Raw genomic sequence first — 22416 nt, 5'->3', positions numbered from 1 at the left:
GTTCCTTCACGAGAATAATAAACCAGACCTTGTTTTCATCATGTAACATGGAGTTCAAGAAGAAAGTCTATAGATGAAAAAAATCCAATGGCATAAATTCAATTAATTAGATTACACGCAGAATATTCGCCCTTCTTGACCAACACCATTTCAGAAGTAATGGTTGCTCGAACATCGGCAGTTGAGACGAAGAAAGAAAAACAAAAATATATTCAGTAAAACTATATTAGTACAAAGACAATGTTTCGTATGTACCGATATGAAAGATGATATATAGTCTGTACTAATATCCAAGACAATATCGGCAGCAAGTATGAATTATGTACATGTGAAGGTATATATATATATATATATATATATATATATATATATATATATATATATATATATATATATATATATATATATATATATATATATGTATATATAGCTCAGATTGGGGTGTATAAATGTGTGTTGATGTAACCAAGATGAAAAAAAAAGAAGAGATAGGTAGTATGTTTGAGGAAAGGAACCAGTATGTGTAAATCCATTCCGCTTTAGGGAAAAGAAGGTTAAGAGATCCTATACAGGTATATAAAGTTATTGTAATGTTATCCCTTTAAGCTTGATATTTTTACTTCCTGTAACTAGTTCGAACAATTAAAACAATATTCAGCATTGTGATTTAAGTGACTGACTTTAGGATGCATTTGGATCTGTCAAAAATTGTATTTAGCAAATACTTCAAATTTCAATTGACCCGTTCTATATTTTTATTCATTTCATCTCAGTTTTATCACCTTTCTGTTACTGTTTAATATCAACAGTAGCCCGTCTACGTAGTTGGGGCTCTGAAGCAAAGGAAACTTTTTCTAGCCTAGGTTAGGGTAGCATCTAAACCAAACCTAAATGACCTTACCTTAGAAATATGTTCAGACAGTACCTTCTGAAAATATTTCTTAAGGTAAGGGCGTGGGGATTAGTTTAGCTGCTAACTAAACCTTAGCTAGAAAAAGTTTGCTTTAAAGCCACAACTAATTGAAAGGCCTACTTTAAGTGGTGATATTGAAATTCATTTGCTCCAGTGTGCTCCTCTGTCCGTTTGTTTTATGTCCATCTAAAGATGCATACGTTCAATTTTTGATGTAGATTGATTTCCTATATTAGCTTCGTCTACGGAATTCTACATCTTCAGTTCAGCACACCATTGTGGTAATGAAGGGAAAGTCACCACATTTACAAGCCGAGTGCACGTAGCTTATCCCACCTCGTTAGAGAGAAAACTTACCTATATTTGAATCAATGAACGGGAACAGAGAAGACAAAATTTTACTATACATTTATTATACAAATATATATAATTCATATTACATACATTACTACATTTCCTACACTTTCCATCACAAATTTGCTGCGGTTATAACCTTGTAGTTACCATTACCTTACAACCTTAAGGATGGTGGTCTACAACACCTCTAGATTGATGGAGAAAACGAAAAGTTTCGTTTTACTATTAAGACCACAGAAATGCGGTAATTCCACTTCACTACCACTAACTACTAGTTATTTTACTTGTTGATTTTCACGGCTAAGATTTTCATCCTCTGAGGGAAGCCAGCAATAATCGTCCTTATCTACTCTGAGCATTGGATATCCTCCTGATGATCAAGATTGCTGTTTTGGTTGTCCGTTTCCCTTGTTACTGGTGCGCCTCACTGCACACCTTACATGAGTGCCTTCCACAGTAATAGGGACAGCTGCTGGGCCTCACTGTAGCTACTTCTGGGACGGTTGCCAATCTTCCTCGTATTCCCTCATGACCACAGCGCCAAACCGACTCCCGCCATCAGGCCGAGACGCACAAACATTTCTGACGAAATTGAGACAACCGCTTTCGCGTCAGTTTTGACACCAAGTGAATTTATACGACAATTACGTTCAAGATGCTTGGTTTTTCGTTCATAGATTGAACAGAAGCAACCAACGATGGTTGCTACTGCCCAATCCATGAAGTCCCCCCCACCACGGAAAGGTAACCAAGCTTCGGGGGGATGGGTGTTTACCCTGACGCCAACGGAGAAACTCAATATTAGTGCAGAGATCTTTTCCTCGGTAAAGAAAGTGTAGCCGGACTCCGCCCTCATGAGGTTACTGCACGACAGCAAAGATCACCCTTTGGTAGGCTGTGCTATAGGCAGCACAGCTCCGTCAAAGATCTCACTCCATAAGTGAACTTATATAGATTCCTTTTTTTAACATTTTGTCTTGTCTATAAGGAACTCATCAGTTCTTCTCCAATGAAAGCAAAAAATCATCGAGAAATTCATTTGCTTCCTCAATATCAGGATCTTGTGGCTCTGTGTGGGGGAAGGAGCTGGTGGGCTGTGTGTCTGGCTGTGTCTGGAGAGCGGAGCTGGTGGTCTCTGTGACTGGTTGTGTCTGGGGACCGGGGCTGGTGGTCTCTGTGACTTGCTGTGTCTGGGAAGCGGGGCTGGTGGTCTCTGTGACTGGCTGTGTCTGGAGATCAGGGGAAGTCTTGGGTATAAATTTCAATATACTGTGAGCGATATCGTCTCTCAACCGATTCCTCTCGATCTTCTCTTGCACGGCCTTCATGATACGTTTGGGCGACTTTCTCCATTTTCTTTGCATTTCAGTTGGTGATCCTGCGCCATCGAGCCACATGATACCAGAATAGTATCGTTCCTGTTTCCCAACGGGTCCAATCTTGGTGTCACACATGATGCCGAGGGAACCCAAATGGAGGCCGATGTTTACGTTGGAAGCCACGGGCTCGTTATGTATCTTGCAGTAACTTTCATACCGTTGCTGCAGCTCTTTCCTGCTGATAAGGTACCGCTTCATAGTAATAGTCTTTCCCTTCATTTGAACGAAGGTATTCATGAAACTAACAAAGGAAGCCTTTCCTTTATAATCCCGTTTGTAGTAACAGAAAGCCATTGAAGACGTGGATTGGGTCAGGCGGAGTTACACAGACTAACAAGACAGTCCTATAATCAATGATCCTGTATCAGCACTGAACTCGAAATACGTCAGAACGACAATTTCAACCCAGGGCGGGAGGGCCAATTGATGATATTCTCACGTCTTGCTCAACCAAGTAACCTTGGTTAGACCTTGTTTATATTTAAATATAGTAAAGCTAATATAGTGAAGCTTGATGATTCTATTTATATGTAAGTTGCAATGTAGTTTGTATATATATATATATATATATATATATATATATATATATATATATATATATATATATATATATATATATATATATATATATATATATATATATATATATATATATATATATATATACATATATATATATATATATATATATATATATATATATATATATATATATATATATATATATATATATATATATATATATATATATATATATATATACATATATATATATATATATATATATATATATATATATATATATATATATATATATATATATATATATATATATATATTTTTTTTTTTTTTTTTTTTTTTTTCAATAATGGATGGAACTTGGCTCCTAAGGTGATTTTGTTGTTGGAGTGGGACCTCTAGCCATTCTGTCCACCATTTCCCTTTCTAGACATGTGGTGGTGCATTGGGTAGTGTGGTAACCTTCATCTTTTTGTGTGCAGGCTTGCAAACCCCGTGGAGTAGTTGTGAGGTTTGCTTCTTTGCTGCACCCGACATAGCTATCTGGGTGTAGCTATCTACCCGGGCTGGTGGGTCAGCCAGCATAGCTATCAATTAACACGTAATCCAATAACGCTCTCTGGCCATCTCTCCTACTTACATAAGTATACTTATGTATATCTCGCCTTTTAAACCAGGTATTCCCAATCACCAGTCCTTTTTCAGCACATAAATCTACAAGCTCTTCACCATTTCCATTTCCAACACTGAGCACTCCATGTATACCAATTATTCCCTCAACTGCCACATGACTCACCTTTGCATTCAAATCACCCATCACTATAACCCGGTCTCGTGCATCAAAACCACTAACACACTCATTCAGCTGCTCCCAAACACTTGCCTCTCATGATCTTTCTTCTCATGCCCAGGTGCATATGCACCAATAATCACCCATCTCTCTCCATCAACTTTCAGTTTTACCCATATCAATCTAGAATTTACTTTCTTACACTCTGTCACATACTTCCACAACTCCTGATTCAGGAGTAGTGCTACTCCTTCCCTTGATCTTGTCCTCTCACTAACCCCTGACTTTACTCCCAAGACATTCCCAAACCACTCTTCCCCTTTACCCTTGAGCTTCGTTTCACTCAGAGCCAAAACATCCAGGTTCCTTTCCTCAAACATGCTACCTATCTCTCCTTTTTTCTCATCTTGGTTACATCCACACACATTTAGACACCTCAATCTGAGCCTTCGAGGAGGATGAGCACTCCTCGCGTGACTCCTTCTTCTGTTTCCCCTTTTATAAAGTTAAAATACAAGGAGGGGAGGGTTTCTGGCCCCCCCGCTCCCGTCCCCTTTAGTCGCCTTCTACGACACGTGAGGGATGCGTATATATATATATATATATATATATATATATATATATATATATATATATATATATATATATATATTTTTTTTTTTTTTTTTTTATACCTCGTCGCTGTCTCCCGCGTTTGCGAGGTAGCGCAAGGAAACAGACGAAAGAAATGGCCCAACCCCCCCCATACACATGTACATACACACGTCCACACACGCAAATATACATACCTACACAGCTTTCCATGGTTCACCCCGGACGCTTCACATGCCCTGATTCAATCCACTGACAGCACGTCAACCCCTGTATACCACATCGCTCCAATTCACTCTATTCCTTGCCCTCCTTTCACCCTCCTGCATGTTCAGGCCCCGATCACACAAAATCCTTTTCACTCCATCTTTCCACCTCCAATTCGGTCTCCCTCTTCTCCTCGTTCCCTCCACCTCCGACACATATATCCTCTTGGTCAATCTTTCCTTACTCATTCTCTCCATGTGCCCAAACCATTTCAAAACACCCTCTTCTGCTCTCTAAACCACGCTCTTTTTATTTCCACACATCTTTCTTACCCTTACGTTACTTACTCGATCAAACCACCTCACACCACACATTGTCCTCAAACATCTCACTTCCAGCACATCCATCCTCCTGCGAACAACTCTATCCATAGCCCACGCCTCGCAACCATACAACATTGTTGGAACCACTATTCCTTCAAACATACCCATTTTTGCTTTCCGGGATAATGTTCTCGACTTCCACACATTTTTCAAGGCTCCCAAAATTTTCGCCCCCTCCCCCACCCTATGATCCACTTCCGCTTCCATGGTTCCATCCGCTGACAGATCCACTCCCAGATATCTAAAACACTTCACTTCCTCCAGTTTTTCTCCATTCAAACTCACCTCCCAATTGACTTGACCTTCAACCCTACTGTACCTAATAACCTTGCTCTTATTCACATTTACTCTTAACTTTCTTCTTCCACACACTTTACCAAACTCAGTCACCAGCTTCTGCAGTTTCTCACATGAATCCGCCACCAGCGCTGTATCATCAGCGAACAACAACTGACTCACTTCCCAAGCTCTCTCATCCCCAACAGACTTCATACTTGCCCCTCTTTCCAAGACTCTTGCATTTACCTCCCTAACAACCCCATCCATAAACAAATTAAACAACCATGGAGACATCACACACCCATGCCGCAAACCTACATTCACTGAGAACCAATCACTTTCCTCTCTTCCTACACGTACACATGCCTTACATCCTCGATAAAAACTTTTCACTGCTTCTAACAACTTGCCTCCCACACCATATATTCTTAATACCTTCCACAGAGCATCTCTATCAACTCTATCATATGCCTTCTCCAGATCCATAAATGCTACATACAAATCCATTTGCTTTTCTAAGTATTTCTCACATACATTCTTCAAAGCAAACACCTGATCCACACATCCTCTACCACTTCTGAAACCACACTGCTCTTCCCCAATCTGATGCTCTGTACATGCCTTCACCCTCTCAATCAATACCCTCCCATATAATTTACCAGGAATACTCAACAAACTTATACCTCTGTAATTTGAGCACTCACTCTTATCCCCTTTGCCTTTGTACAATGGCACTATGCACGCATTCCGCCAATCCTCAGGCACCTCACCATGAGTCATACATACATTAAATAACCTTACCAACCAGTCAACAATACAGTCACCACCTTTTTTAATAAATTCCACTGCAATACCATCCAAACCTGCTGCCTTGCCGGCTTTCATCTTCCGCAAAGCTTTTACTACCTCTTCTCTGTTTACCAAATCATTTTCCCTAACCCTCTCACTTTGCACACCACCTCGACCCAAACACCCTATATCTGCCACTCTGTCATCAGACACATTCAACAAACCTTCAAAATACTCATTCCATCTCCTTCTCACCTCACCACTACTTGTTATCACCTCCCCATTTACGCCCTTCACTGAAGTTCCCATCTGCTCCCTTGTCTTACGCACCCTATTTACCTCCTTCCAGAACATCTTTTTATTCTCCCTAAAATTTACTGATAGTCTCTCACCCCAACTCTCATTTGCCCTTTTTTTCACCTCTTGCACCTTTCTCTTGACCTCCTGTCTCTTTCTTTTATACTTCTCCCACTCAATTGCATTTCTTCCCTGCAAAAATCGTCCAAATGCCTCTCTCTTCTCTTTCACTAATACTCTTACTTCTTCATCCCACCACTCACTACCCTTTCTAAACAGCCCACCTCCCACTCTTCTCATGCCACAAGCATCTTTTGCGCAATCCATCACTGATTCCCTAAATACATCCCATTCCTCCCCCACTCCCCTTACTTCCATTGTTCTCACCTTTTTCCATTCTGTACACAGTCTCTCCTGATACTTCCTCACACAGGTCTCCTTCCCAAGCTCACTTACTCTCACCACCTTCTTCACCCCAACATTCACTCTTCTTTTCTGAAAGCCCATACTAATCTTCACCTTAGCCTCCACAAGATAATGATCAGACATCCCTCCAGTTGCACCTCTCAGCACATTGACATCCAAAAGTCTCTCTTTCGCACGCCTGTCAATTAACACGTAATCCAGTAACGCTCTCTGGCCATCTCTCCTACTTACATAAGTATACTTATGTATATCTCGCTTTTTAAACCAGGTATTCCCAATCATCAGTCCTTTTTCAGCACATAAATCTACAAGCTCTTCACCATTTCCATTTACAACACTGAACACCCCATGCATACCAATTATTCCCTCAACTGCCACATTACTCACCTTTCAATTTGAATCACCCATCACTATAACCCGGTCTCGTGCATCAAAACCGCTAACACACTCATTTATATATATATATATATATATATATATATATATATATATATATATATATATATATATATATATATATATATATATATATATATATATATATATATATATATATATATTGCGGAGGAAATTTTTAAAAACATTTTGTTGTTTCAGAATTTAGACATGAATCTAGGTATATTTTCGCCACTGACTAAGATTATGACCTTCATTTCCTTCTAGGAGATACAGTTTTTCAGGTAATGCACTTATCAATAAATGGACCTCTCATGAGCATAGGTAGTTCTAAGTGGAGCTTAAAATGTTTTGCTTCTACACAATGGCAACAAAAATGGATCACTCCCAATTGGTGGTTCAACTATGATGAGTGAACAGCAGGACACAATCGTCCTGGTCTTACACAAGATATCATACCACCATGACCAATGGTTAATGTGTGTGGATCTTAAGATGGTGACTTTTCTCCTGTGTCAGCAGGTTGGGTACAACAAGTAGCCCTGCTTTATCTGTCTCTGGGATAGTAGAGCTGAGGATGAGCACTGGCTGAGAAAACAATGGTCTCTGAGAGAAAACATGTTGGTTGGAGACAAGAATGTAATGGCAGAACCCTTGGTTGACAGAGATAAGATCATTGTACCACCACTGCACATCAAACTAGGTTTAATGAAACAGTTTGTGAAGAGTTGGTACAAAGAAGGACACTCTGCTTTGACTACACAGGCAGAAAATGTCCAGCGCTGATCATGGAGAAGGTGAAGGCAGGTATTGTCGACAGGTCACAAGTCATGGAACTCATGAAAGACCCACATTTCCAAGATTCAATGACCAATGTTGAGGCAGAGGCATGGTCTTCGTTCACTGTGGTTGTAAGGAATTGTCTTGGTCACCATAAAGCAGATAACTACCCTGAACTAGTGGAGAACCTGCCATCTTCTTTCCCTCAACTTGGCTGTAAAATGAACATCAAAGTGCATTACCTCCACACCCACTTGGCCAGACAACCTAAGTGAGGAACTGGCTCAACCATTCCACCAAGATTTAAGAACCATGGAAGAAAGATCCCTGGGACACTGGGATACCCATACCTGGGACACTGGGATACCCATACCTGGGACACTGGGATACCCATACCTGGGACACTGGGATACCCATACCTGGGACACTGGGATACCAATACCTGGGACACTGGGTTACCCATACCTGGGACACTGGGATACCCATACCTGGGACACTGGGATACCCATACCTGGGACACTGGGATACCCATACCTGGGACACTGGGATACCCATACCTGGGACACTGGGATACCCATACCTGGGACACTGGGATACCCATACCTGGGACACTGGGATACCCATACCTGGAACACTGGGATACCCATACCTGGAACACTGGGATACCCATACCTGGGACACTGGGATCCCCATACCTGGGACACTGGGATACCCATACCTGGGACACTGGGATACCCATGTGATGGTGGATCAGTGCTGGATCATTGCAGGTGATTGTGGTGGGTCAGGTGAGCACAAACGTGACATGTGTGAGGACATGATGAACCATGATGATATATAACTTTCTAGGTTGGGCTCGTCACCGTCACCATTATCTGTGGATGTCATCATCATCATCATCATCATCATCATTTCATCGTAAATCAACCAATGCTACTTGTAGGAAGCCATTTCTCTTGATGCCACAATAATGATGGTATGTTGTATGTAATTATATCATCATATCTCCATCACCAGAGAACAACGGAGGAGGAGGAGGAGGAGGCCATATTTAGAATCAGCCAGCCACCAAACCTGACCTGACCTGACCTGACCTGATCATCAACACAAGACTACCATCATGACGACGTCACCAAGTGTCATGTGTTGACGTCATCACTGATGACATCATCATGACGTCACCAAGTGTCATGTGGTGGTGTTGACGTCATCATCATCAGTGATGACATGGTGTGGCAAGTCTAGATTCATGTTCAGTGGGGTTCAGGTCAGGTCAGGTCAGGTCAGGTCAGGGATGTGGTTGGGCGGGGCAACATTGCCCAGTGGGGCTCAAACCACACCTTAACACCCCGACCCACCGACCCACCCACCGACCCACCGACCCACCCACCCACCCACACCTGTGGATGGGGCAGTTGTGGACGACCAGGTCAAATGGCTCCGGCTCTTGGTTGTGGCCCAACCTGACCTGCTGCTGTACGGGGCGCCCGTCAGTAGAGAACGTTTTCTCATCACAGAAAACGACCAGCTGCCAGAAGGAGAGCAGCTGGTCGACCTACTACACCAGCTGTACCATCCTCCTCTGCTACATGTTATGTGGCTCACCCTGGCTGGCTGGCTGGCTGGCTGGGTGGCTGGCTGGCTGGCTGGCTGGCTGGCTGGCTGGCTGGCTGGCTGTTAGTTATGTGGGTGGGTGGGTGGGTGGGTGGGTGTTAGTTATGTGGGTGGCTGGGTGGCTGGGTGGGTGGCTGGCTGGGTGGCTGTTAGTTATGTGGGTGGCTGGCTGGGTGGCTGTTAGTTATGTGGGTGGCTGGCTGGGTGGCTGTTAGTTATGTGGGTGGCTGGGTGGCTGGGTGGGTGGCTGACTGGGTGGCTGTTAGTTATGTGGGTGGCTGGGTGGCTGGGTGGGTGGCTGGCTGGGTGGCTGTTAGTTATGTGGGTGGGTGGGTGTCAGTTACGTGGGTGGCTGGCTGGCTGGGTGGGTGGCTGGGGGTCAGTTTTATGGGTGGGTGTTAGTTATGTGGGTCAGCCTGGGTGTTGGGTTGGGTGGGTGTCAGTTATGTGGGTGGGTGGGTGGCTGGCTGGGGGTCAGTTATATGGGTGGGTTGTTGGGTGGGTGAGTGGGTGTGTGTGCAGGTCAGCCTGGGGGGGTGGGTGTGAGTGCAGGTCAGCCTGGGTGGGTGTGAGTGCAGGTCAGCCTGGGTGGGTGGGTGGGTGTGAGTGCAGGTCAGCCTGGGTGGGTGTGAGTGCAGGTCAGCCTGGGTGGGTGGGTGGGTGGGTGTGAGTGCAGGTCAGCCTGGGTGGGTGGGTGGGTGTGAGTGCAGGTCAGCCTGGGTGGGTGGGTGGGTGGGTGGGTGGGTGGGTGTGAGTGCAGGTCAGCCTGGGTGGGTGTGAGTGCAGGTCAGCCTGGGTGGGTGGGTGGGTGTGAGTGCAGGTCAGCCTGGGTGGGTGTGAGTGCAGGTCAGCCTGGGTGGGTGGGTGTGAGTGCAGGTCAGCCTGGGTGGGTGTGAGTGCAGGTCAGCCTGGGTGGGTGGGTGGGTGTGAGTGCAGGTCAGCCTGGGTGGGTGTGAGTGCAGGTCAGCCTGGGTGGGTGGGTGTGAGTGCAGGTCAGCCTGGGTGGGTGTGAGTGCAGGTCAGCCTGGGTGGGTGGGTGGGTGTGAGTGCAGGTCAGCCTGGGTGGGTGGGTGGGTGTGAGTGCAGGTCAGCCTGGGTGGGTGGGTGGGTGTGAGTGCAGGTCAGCCTGGGTGGGTGGGTGTGAGTGCAGGTCAGCCTGGGTGGGTGGGTGGGTGTGAGTGCAGGTCAGCCTGGGTGGGTGGGTGGGTGTGAGTGCAGGTCAGCCTGGGTGGGTGGGTGTGAGTGCAGGTCAGCCTGGGTGGGTGTGAGTGCAGGTCAGCCTGGGTGGGTGGGTGGGTGTGAGTGCAGGTCAGCCTGGGTGGGTGGGTGTGAGTGCAGGTCAGCCTGGGTGGGTGGGTGGGTGTGAGTGCAGGTCAGCCTGGGTGGGTGGGTGGGTGTGAGTGCAGGTCAGCCTGGGTGGGTGGGTGTGAGTGCAGGTCAGCCTGGGTGGGTGAGTGGGTGTGAGTGCAGGTCAGCCTGGGTGGGTGGGTGGGTGTGAGTGCAGGTCAGCCTGGGTGGGTGTGAGTGCAGGTCAGCCTGGGTGGGTGGGTGGGTGTGAGTGCAGGTCAGCCTGGGTGGGTGGGTGGGTGTGAGTGCAGGTCAGCCTGGGTGGGTGGGTGGGTGTGAGTGTAGGTCAGCCTGGGTGGGTGGGTGTGAGTGCAGGTCAGCCTGGGTGGGTGGGTGGGTGTGAGTGCAGGTGTCCCATCTTACAACGCTAACTTGGTGTCCACAATATTTCTTGCCACAACCAATGTGTCTAATAGCCATCATCTTCCTGGCCCATCTTTCTGGGTCATGTTTACACCATCATTAATGTTCATCATCATCATCATCACTACACATACATGATGATGATCATGATGATAATGATATATTAACATTGTCATTTGAACAAGGTCAGGTACTCACGTGAGCATAAGACAACTTCTCTCACATTATATGAGTCGCCAATACAGCCGCCGCCATTAATGTCACCTAAAATAACGCCATCATTACTAATATTGTTGACTATATTTTGACCACCATCCAGGATGGTAGTGAACCACTGTGGGTGGCTGATGAGGCTCACCTGCCACAACACTAACAATACTCCAGCTACAACACACCTGGTGACGTCAACCTCCATGACGTCATCACTCCAGCCGGTACATTGCCTCAAGTAGTGACGTCATAGTCTGCAAAATGTTTTGGATAAATATCGCGGTATCTGGCAACTACCTCCTCCCCTCGCGTCCACAGGTCTTCTTTGTCTTTGCAGAGTTTCTCTTCATAAAAAGCAATTCATAAATCCGTATTTTAAGTTTTATTCATTTTATAAGGTGGATGTGCTAGCTGACGCTGCCGCCTGTGATGCCAATGAACCAATAATGATGATAGATAAGTCCCTTCCAAGGAGGGGCAGGAAAAGAGAGGGGGGAAAGAGCAAGAATTGTTAGAGAAAGTGAATTTTAGAGGGAGAAAAAGAGCCAGGCTTAACCCAGCTTGCATAGGAAAAATAGGTTAAGAAGGGCGGAGATGATGAGTGGAGGGCAAGGTTTTATTTTGTTTATCTATTTATTCATTTTTTTATCACTTTATGTTATTTTATTTTTCTGTATTTCTATTTTAATTATTTATTTATTTATTTTTTTTTTTCAAGGGATATAGGAGGAGATGGATCGTATCTCTGGCCGATGGACACTGATTTTACCAAGGCGTTTCCCGCACGGACTTAGCAGCAAGATCTATAGAGGTTTTTAGTTTTTAATATATTGGCACTGGATGTTGTCCAGGTTGTATATTAAACATGTTACCTGGGTGATCTATTCCCAGGAGATTGTTGAAGTAATGAATCCAGTGAGTATGATGTATTTGAAATCGCTCTACTTGTCTTTCAAACAATTTCCTCCAGTAGATGTTTAGAGGAGGGATTCGTGCTGTCTCATGAAGTTCTGTGTTCGTGATGAACTCGTGCCATTTGATGTTAAAAACCCAACGTAGAGCTTTGTTCTGAATGATTTGGAGTGCACGGATGTTGGATTTGGCTCCGAGTTCCAGAGCTGAAGGGGCGTATGTGATAAGTGGTCGTATTAATGCTTTGTAGAAGTGCAATTTGGTTTTGAATTGCGCCTCTCTGAATCTATACAATTTTGTGAGCTCCGCTCTCGCAATAGCCGCTCTACACTGTATATGTCGGTTCATTCTCAGGTGTACATCATAGTTTAGGCCAAGGACAGTGTTGGTGTTTGAGATGGGAATGGGTAAATGTCGGTGTATACGGGAGTGTAGGTAGACATTAGTTATGTTGTATCTCTGACGTACATTAAAGTAGGATATGTTGGATTTTGCAGGATTTATTCTAATCCTCCATTGTAGCTCCCAGAGCAAAACATGGTCAATTTCCTGTTGGGTTCTATTGATTAAGTGTGTGAGGGTTCTGGTTCTGATTAGCTGTGTGACATCATCTGCATATTGGAGAGTGATGGAGTCCAGGTGTATAGGATTGGGAAGATCATTTGTGTAGAGTGTGTAGAGAGTGGGGGCCAGCACGGAACCTTGGGGTACACCGGCATTAAGGAAGAAGTAGTTTGAGTAAATGTTTCTGTATTTGATTCGGGTTTTTCTGTTGCTAAGATAGTTAGAGAGAAGCTTAATGATGGGTCGTGGGAGTTGGAATTGGGTGCTTAGTTTATACCTCAATCCATCGTGCCACACGGTGTCAAAGGCTTTTTCAACATCTTTTGTGATGAGTGCGGTCATTTTGTGTGTCCGCGTGTTGTTTCTTATGTAGTTCGTAATGATGTTAAGTTCATCTTGTGTGGAGCGATGTTGGTGAAAGCCAAACTGTTTGTGTGAGAGTAGGTTGTTGTTTGTAAGGTGTTGTCTAAGTCTGTTGTTTATGATTCTTTCATATGTCTTCCCAATGGACTCAAGTAGGCTGATGGTCTGTAGTTCATGGAGTCTCTGTTGGATTTGTTGGGTTTAGGTATCATTGTGGTTGTTGCTGTTTTGAAGGCCGCGGGAAAATAGCCTGAGGCTAGTGCCACATTGCCGACACTTTTATAACCCCACAGTTACACTGCCCCGCTTATTCTAGATGCTTCCAAAAACACCAGCAAAATGTTATGTTATCTTGGAGGGAATGAAATTATAGAGAACTTACAAATTTGCTGTGACCGAGCTTGAGGTGAGTGGGTATGAAGGAGTGAGAGGGTGGGCTGGAGGGGCTGGGGAAAGATGCCACATGTGCCACGATTAATATCAGTTGGTCACCTGTAATTGCTAAATAAAACAAAACATTGGTTCATATTATCCTAAATTACTAACCAACGTCCCTACTATTCATAAAATGTTAAATTGTTTCTGTTATGCAACGTCATGATGTGCGTAAATAACTAACTTTTCCAATATGGCGGCAACACCTACTTGCTGGCTACACATTACCCATCCCAGCCCAACACCACACCCAGTCCCTCCTTCCCACCAACAGCGACCTTGAGAACTGTTAAATGCCCATCTGTTTACAACCAGTGTTGAAGCTTATGTGTAAAACATTAATTTTGTCTGTATTCCTCCACCCAGCTGCCTCACTCCCTCCCATACCAGTCCACCTGCCTTGAGCGCGTGTCGCCCACCCTTACACTGTCTTCCTCTCACTGGAAATTAATTCATTGTATTATTATTATCATTTTATTTCATTTTATTATACTTTCTCGCTGTCTCCCGCGTTAGCGAGGTAGCGCAAGGAAACAGACGAAAGAATGGCCCAACCCACCCACATACACATGCACATACATACACGTCCACACACGCACATATACATTCCTATACATTTCAATGTATACATATATACATACACAGACCTTTACATATTTACACATGTACATAATTCATACTCGCTGGGTTCATTCATTTCCCTCGCCACCCCGCCACACATGAAATGACAACCCCTCCCCCCGCATGTGCGCGAGGTAGCGCTAGGAAAAGACAACAAAGGCCCCATTCGTTCACACAGTCTCTAGCTGTCATGTATAATGCACCGAAAACACAGATCACTTTTCACATTCAGGCACCACAAAACTTTCCATGGTTTACCCCAGACGCTTCACATGCCCTGGTTCAATCCATTGACAGCACGTCGACCCCGGTATACCACATCGTTCCAATTTTCCCTATTCGTCGCACACCTTTCATCCTCCTGCATGTTAAGGCCCCGATCGCTCAAAATCTTTTTTACTCCATCCTTCCACCTCCAATTTGGTCTCCCACTTCTCCTCGTTCTCTCCGCATCTGACACATATATCCTCTTGGTCAATCTTCCCCCAGTCATTCTCTCCATATGACTAAACCATTTTAAAACACCTTCTTCTGCTCTCTCAACAACACTCCTTTTGTTACCACACATCTCTATTACCCTTTCATTACTTACTCGATCAAACCACCTCACCACATATTGTCCTCAAACATCTCATTTCCAACATATTCACCCTCCGCCGCACAACCCAATCTATAGCCCACTCCTCGCAACCATATAACATTGTTGGAACAACTATTCCTTCAAACATGCCCAGTTTTGCTTCCTGAGATAATGTTCTCGCCTTCCACAGATATTTCAACGCTCCCAGAACTTCCGCCCCTCCCCCACCCTATGACTCACCTCCACTTCCATGGTTCCATCCGCTGCCAAATCAACTCCCAGATATCTAAAACACTTCACTTCCTCCAGTTTTTCTCCATTCAAACTTACCTCCCAATTGACTTGTCCCTCAACCCTACTATACCTAATAACCTTGCTCTTATTCACATTTACTCTCAGCTTTCTTCTTTCACACACTTTACCAAATTCAGTCACCAGCTTCTGCAGAGTCTCACACGAATCAGCCACCAGCGCTGTATCATCAGCGAACAACAACTGACTCACTTCTGAAGCACTCTCTTCCACAACAGACTGCATACTTGCCCTTCTCTCCAAAACTCTTGCATTCACCTCCCTAACTACCCCATCCATAAACAAAGTAAACAACCATGAAGACATCACGCACCCCTGCCGAAAACCAACATTCACTGAGAACCAATCACTTTCCTCTCTTCCTACACGTACATATGCCTTACATCCTCGACAAAATTTTTTCACTGCTTCTAACAACTTGCCTCCCATACCATATACTCGCCCGACCACTACTTTTCCTTCGCGACGACGGGTCCGACTCTCGTGTCCTCCCAGGAGCTGTTGGGGTCGAGTAGTTTCAACGCTCATGTCAGAAGTGGGAGAGTTTTTTATCTTCTCAGTCTCTGACCTTTTACTCCTTTTGACACAGTCTTTGCTAGACAATCTATGTGGCATTTGCATTCCAAAAGGTTCTAATTTCTCTTCTTAGATCAAAAATTTTACAAGTATCTTTAAATTCATCTCTATTTTCGTTCTGTATTTAATGAGTTTTCACCTCACAAACCGGATGATTCGAGTTACAGAACAGGGATTTCCTTGAAAGTTTGCAATTCTTGAAAAGTGGAACTGCGAGAAATTAGGTGACTGATAAAATGATTCACTTCGCTCAAATTCATTGTACTTTTCATTTCCTTTCTCTCTCTCTCTCTCTCTCTCTCTCTCTCTCTCTCTCTCTCTCTCTCTCTCTCTCTCTCTCTCTCTCTCTCTCTCTCTCTCTCTCTCATTCCTCCTCCTCCTCTTTTCTTCTCCCAGCTTTATTCTCCCGTCTCCCTGGGTAAGACAGTAGCGAACACCGGACCACAAAACACACTCCTTACTTTACAAGATAGGAAGATATGCAATCGATAAGAGCGTAAGATCTTGCCTGTGATATCACGTTGGAAGGATATATTAAGCTGTCGATGATCCGGATGGTCTACCAGTTGCCTTGAAAATGGGAAGATCTGCTGGTTTGTTAGGCATTCGGAACATTGGCCAGTTGTTTTGACAACGGCAGGAGCTACCTGTTCGTTAGAACTTGGGGGGACCTGCCATATCATTTGCAATTGAGGAAGTCTACCACTTGGTTTGAAGAACCTCCCATGGCTTGTGTGTAGGAAGGAAGACATCCATCCAGCTGATGTACAACTGGAAAGTAAAGTTTTGTAAGACGTTAGTCCCCATGTGGCCTTGTTTTGCAGAGTTCAAATTTCACTCCTTCACTTCTCGACGTTCGTGCATATGTGTAGCTTTCCCTTGTCCTTAAGAATTCCCATTCCTTTCAACTTTCTAGCTGTTTACCGATCCATTTCCATCGGATCTATCAGTACTGTTCTTTCATTGATCTCGTTCAATTGCTATCGTAATCTTGCCGTGTTCAAAATAATCATAAGTATTGGGAGCAGGTACATAGGCTGTTTTGCAAGAACTGTCAAAATACACTACAAAATATTAATCATAAGCGCTTGCGTTTTGCGTAAGAGACGAAGTACTTTTCGTACAGCAGGATTTCCCACTTAGAGTGGTTGAAAACAATGATATAGATGTATTTAAGAATACATTCATAACTATTTCGCATCAAGTCCACGACTAACATATTTTTGTGCCTCCAAAGTCGCACCAACAATTTGTAGTTTTTTTCCTTGATCATTCGTACGCCTGCCAACTTCTACCACACTAATAGGTGAAATTCTGCTGTCTTCCACTATCATAACCAGCCTCGAAGGGATCCAGTGATATGTTGCTGTTTGTGTTCCTCTATAAACACACACACACACACACACACACACACACACACACACACACACACACACACACACATACAGATATATAAGTTTACATATTCCTTAAGACAGATCTGAGAGAATACGTTTTCTGACCTTCAAGTAAACATCATGTATTCATTTTAATCAACGTGACAGAGTGGAAGGAGGTGATCTTGCAGTTCATTAGTACACCGGAAACTGGAGGTTTCCTGACTGTCGAATGATTGTTAGTCTTTACAAAATACCGAACCAATAAGTTCATGGACGGTCAGACATATACAGTATCTGACCAATTAAGGTTTCCTTGTCATGCATGCAGTTTTTCTTGACGCAACTGGCCGGCCCTTGAGATAAATCAGAAAGTCTCATGTTCTTGTATCAACAAATATAAAATAAGCTGTGGAGAATTGTAATTCTAGAGAGAGAGAGAGAGAGAGAGAGAGAGAGAGAGAGAGAGAGAGAGAGAGAGAGAGAGAGAGAGAGAGAAGGCTGTCCCAGGACATTATCGTACAAGAACATTCTTAAGAATCAGGAGCAGACCTCTATGGTAGAGGCAGCTGAAGGATCGTCAGTCAAAAATTTCCTCCCTTGACGTTCGTCTTCCAGCCTAGGGATGGCATGAAAGTCTATATGGCACTCGAACGTCATCTGTTGGGAAGATAATAATGAATTACACGACCAAATTCCTAAAGGCCGAGTTGCCTTTTTTTTTTTAGGTAGAATAAGGATTTTACGATCAGATATAATGGGAGAACAAAGTAATAGGGAGATAATGGAGAACAATGTGGCACAACTATATAAGTGATAAAGTCCTCATAATTAAGATGTATAGCATATGCCTATGTCAATCAATGAGAACTAGAATAGAAAATAGTGTGATTATCATATACTGGAAGCTATAGTGAAGAAAGAAATTAAAGATATCTATGACATTCAATCACCTGTACTAGAAACATATTTGACAGTCATATGATAATCACCTCAATCATGTATGTGACCAGCATCAACTCAACCCTCAGTACCAGCCACATTCCTTCCTCCCGCCACGACCAGACTTTTTCTTTCTCTGTGGTCCGGCAGTTGTGCTATCGGGCTCGGTAATGGTGTTATCGGGTTGGGTCTTGCGTTTATTTTTCTTACGGCGACGTCCGGTAGCACTGACCTCGGGTTCGGTAGTGTCACCCATGTCAACTACGTCGCCCTCGGGTTCAGTAGTGTCACCCTGATGTTCAACTACTTCGCCCTCAGGTTCGTTAGGGTCACCCTGATGTTCAACTACTTCGCCCTCGGGTTCGTTAGGGTCACCTTTCTTCTTCTTGGGTTTGCGTTTCTTACGGCGACGTCCGGTAGCACTGACCTCGGGTTCGGTAAGGTCACCCTGATGTTCAACTACTTCGCCCTCGGGTTCAGTAGTGTCTACCTGAGGGTCGACTACCTCGACCTCGGTGTCGTCGTCAGACTCTACCTCGGGTTCGACTGTGTCTACCTGAGGGTCGACTACCTCGACCTCGATGTCGTCGTCAGGTTCTACCTCGGGATCGTCAGTGTCTACCTGAGGGTCGACTACCTCGACCTCGGTGTCGTCGTCAGACTCTACTTCGGGTTCGACTGTGTCTACCTGAGGGTCGACTACCTCGACCTCGCTGTCGTCGTCGGACTCTACTTCGGGATCGTCAGTGTCTACCTGAGGGTCGACTACCTCGACCTCGGTGTCGTCGTCAGACTCTACCTCGGGTTCGACTGTGTCTACCTGAGGGTCGACTACCTCGACCTCGGTGTCGTCGTCAGACTCTACCTCGGGCTCGACATTGTCTACCTGAGGGTCGACTACCTCGACCTCGGTGTCGTCGTCAGACTCTACCTCGGGTTCGGCTGTGTCTACCTGATGGTCGACTACCTCGACCTCGGTGTCGTCGTGAGAGTCTACCTCGAGATCGTCAGTGTCTACCTGAGGGTCGACTACCTCGACCTCGGTGTCGTCGCCAGACTCTACCTCGGGATCGTCAGTGTCTACCTGAGGGTCGACTACCTCGACCTCGGTGTTGTCGTCAGACTCTATCTCGGGTTCGACTGTGTCTACCTGAGGGTCGACTACCTCGACCTCGGTGTCGTCGTCAGACTCTACCTCGGGTTCGACTGTGTCTACCTGAGGGTCGACTACCTCGACCTCGGTGTCGTCGTCAGGTTCTACCTCGGGCTCGACATTGTATATCTGAGGGTCGACTACCTCGACCTCGGTGTCGTCGTCAGACTCTACCTCGGGTTCGACTGTGTCTACCTGAGGGTCGACTACCTCGACCTCGGTGTCGTCGTTAGACTCTACCTCGGGCTCGACATTGTATACCTGAGGGTCGACTACCTCGACCTCGGTGTCGTCGTCAGACTTTACGTTGTGATCGTCAGTGCCTACCTGAGGGTCGACTACCTCGACCTCGGTGTCGTCGTCAGACTCTACCTCGGGTTCGACTGTATCTACCTGAGGGTCGACTACCTCGACCTCGGTGTCGTCGTGAGACTCTACCTCGGGTTCGACTGTGTCTACCTGAGGTTGGACTACCTCGACCTGGTACCAGACCGCCGGTATAGGTACGCCTAGCCCTGCGCCTCAGTATGTACTTCATCAGGGAGCAGAACAGCTAGAGGGTGAGCAGCGCCACCGTCGTTACGGCCAGGAAGGCCGTAAGGAGCACAGGAACACTCCAACCAGATACTGCCTGGAGGCGCTCCAAGTACCCCACGGGTACCTCTGGCTCGTTCACCAATCCCTGCAGGCGGAGGATGTTCCGCACTACGTACACACAGCAAAAAAGCTACCGCGCGTTTTTTGTACGAAACAAAATGACGCACCAGACGTGGAATAATGGAACAGTCAACATTTTCCTGTGAGATGGTGGTAGCCCTGATGTCCCTGCCTGTGGGTGTCCTCACCTATGTAATGGCAACGATATATCCTTCCGTATGTAGTACAGTAGATGGGATACGTAAATTGAGCATGTAAATGTAATATTATGCACAGTAAGGCATATTGCAGTAATCATTATCTCTTGCAAAGTGTCAAATTCGTGGTGTAAAATAATATACTACATGGTAACTACGACACCCTGCTTCATACCGGCGGTGATTTATCTGTCTGCTGGTTTAGATTAATCAGCAACCTCACGTAATATGTAGTATCACCTGTGTGACTGATAACAGTATGTCACAAACCTGGCACCACATCATAGTATTTAGTAAACCAACATGAAAAGTAATGACTCTTTTCATGGATCTGCATTAGTTAACTTCCCTTTAACAGTGAAAATCAGATTTCTATATAACATGACCATAGACATGTTGTTGGAGGTTAAGGAAGTAATCTTTGACTGTAAATTTTATTATTTCAATACTTGGTATAACCTCCTCCCGTTGCCAACACTTCATTGAGCCTTCGAGGCATGGATGCCACTAACGTCTGCGTTAAGTTCCTACCAGAAGGGCTTCGTAGATGTTCCCATGCTTGTAAAGCATCATTTACGACTGTAGCACGACATCGATGTTGTCGGTCAGGCAGGCCTTTCTGCATGGCCGCCCATACGTGCTCTATCGGGATGAGATCAGGCGATTTTGCAGGATGTGGCACACTGTTATACGTGGATGGCCAGCATACCACGCCTTTACAACCCTGGATGTGTGAACTGGGCTGTTATCTTAGACGAGGTAAAATGGCTTCGGCTCTGGAAACAGCATAGCCCCCACTGAAGGTAGCAGGACCTCCTCCAGTATCTCAACGTATCTAGGTCCGGTCAAGTGGCCAGGCCCGACATCCACCAACTCACCGACACCAGCACCATGGATGGATCCAACCAAATAGTCCTGCACTGACGCGCGCGCCCACTCCTCCTGCTACCCACCACATGTTGTGTCTCGTATCTGGTTATATAAAATGTATAGAATTACATAAGACACACGTGTGTCTTAATCATATTAGTGCAACTGTTGCTGCAATATAGATTAAGATAATAACTAAGTAAATTAAAAAATATTAACTAAATATATAATAATTATTTATTATGATATCACATCGTAAATGGAGATTATTGCTACAGTATTTACATATGCCGTATAAAGTGATCATGATCACTGTTAGTCACTTAAAAAATAATGAGTGTGCATAACTCAAATGTAATACTGCAGCACAACAGGACGTTTCAAGCAGCAAACGACTGTGGTGACCGTGGCACCATGGTTTCAAAGCACTTCCGGAACGGTTGTTCATGTTGGCCTCACCATAAATTGTCATTATAAAATGGAAAATATGTTATATAGCATAACCTCTGTGTGTGTGTGTGTGTGTGTGTGTGTGTGTGTGTGTCTGAGAGAGAGAGAGACAGACAGACAGAGAAAGAGCTAACCTGGTGTTAGGATGCCGCCAAACATGTTTGTTTGCAGGGGGACCATCGCTGCAGAAGGTTTTTTCATCACAAAAGATGACGTTCTCCCAAAACTGATGTGGCTTGTCCGCATACTCCAACGCATACTCCACCCTGCTCTCCATGTTTGCCTCACTTAACACAGGTTTTGTTGCTGGTATGCGACCACGTAGCCCCTCAGAGTGATGTCTGTTTCGGACAGTTTGAGGCGTGCACTGCAGACCAAGAGTATCCCGAATGTTGCTAGCGGGCGTGAAGGGGGCAGCAGCAATGACAGCTGCTATGGCCTAGGGAAAGGATGACATATTGCAAATATAACATGTGATGTGGTTATTTACATAACATCAAGTGGTCTAGTATACCTATATATGCAACATCATTACCTGATCATCTTCCGGGGTTGTGCAACGTGGGCGCCCACGCCGATGCCTGTTGTCTGTGTTGCCCAACTCTGCCTGTCGGCGAATCCATCGTGCTACGGTTGACCGGTGAATACCAAGACGTCTCCCAATTTCAGAGTCGCTGTAGCCCTCATTATGAAGCTGTAGAATAGCTTCACGTGTCGCTTGTGAGGTCTCCATGGTAAAATTAGATATACCACAAAAACAACCTTTCG

Source organism: Panulirus ornatus, chromosome 12 (assembly GCF_036320965.1).
Source record: "Panulirus ornatus isolate Po-2019 chromosome 12, ASM3632096v1, whole genome shotgun sequence".
Taxonomy (NCBI): Eukaryota; Metazoa; Arthropoda; class Malacostraca; order Decapoda; family Palinuridae; genus Panulirus; species Panulirus ornatus.
Note: the sequence above shows the minus strand (reverse complement) of the source record.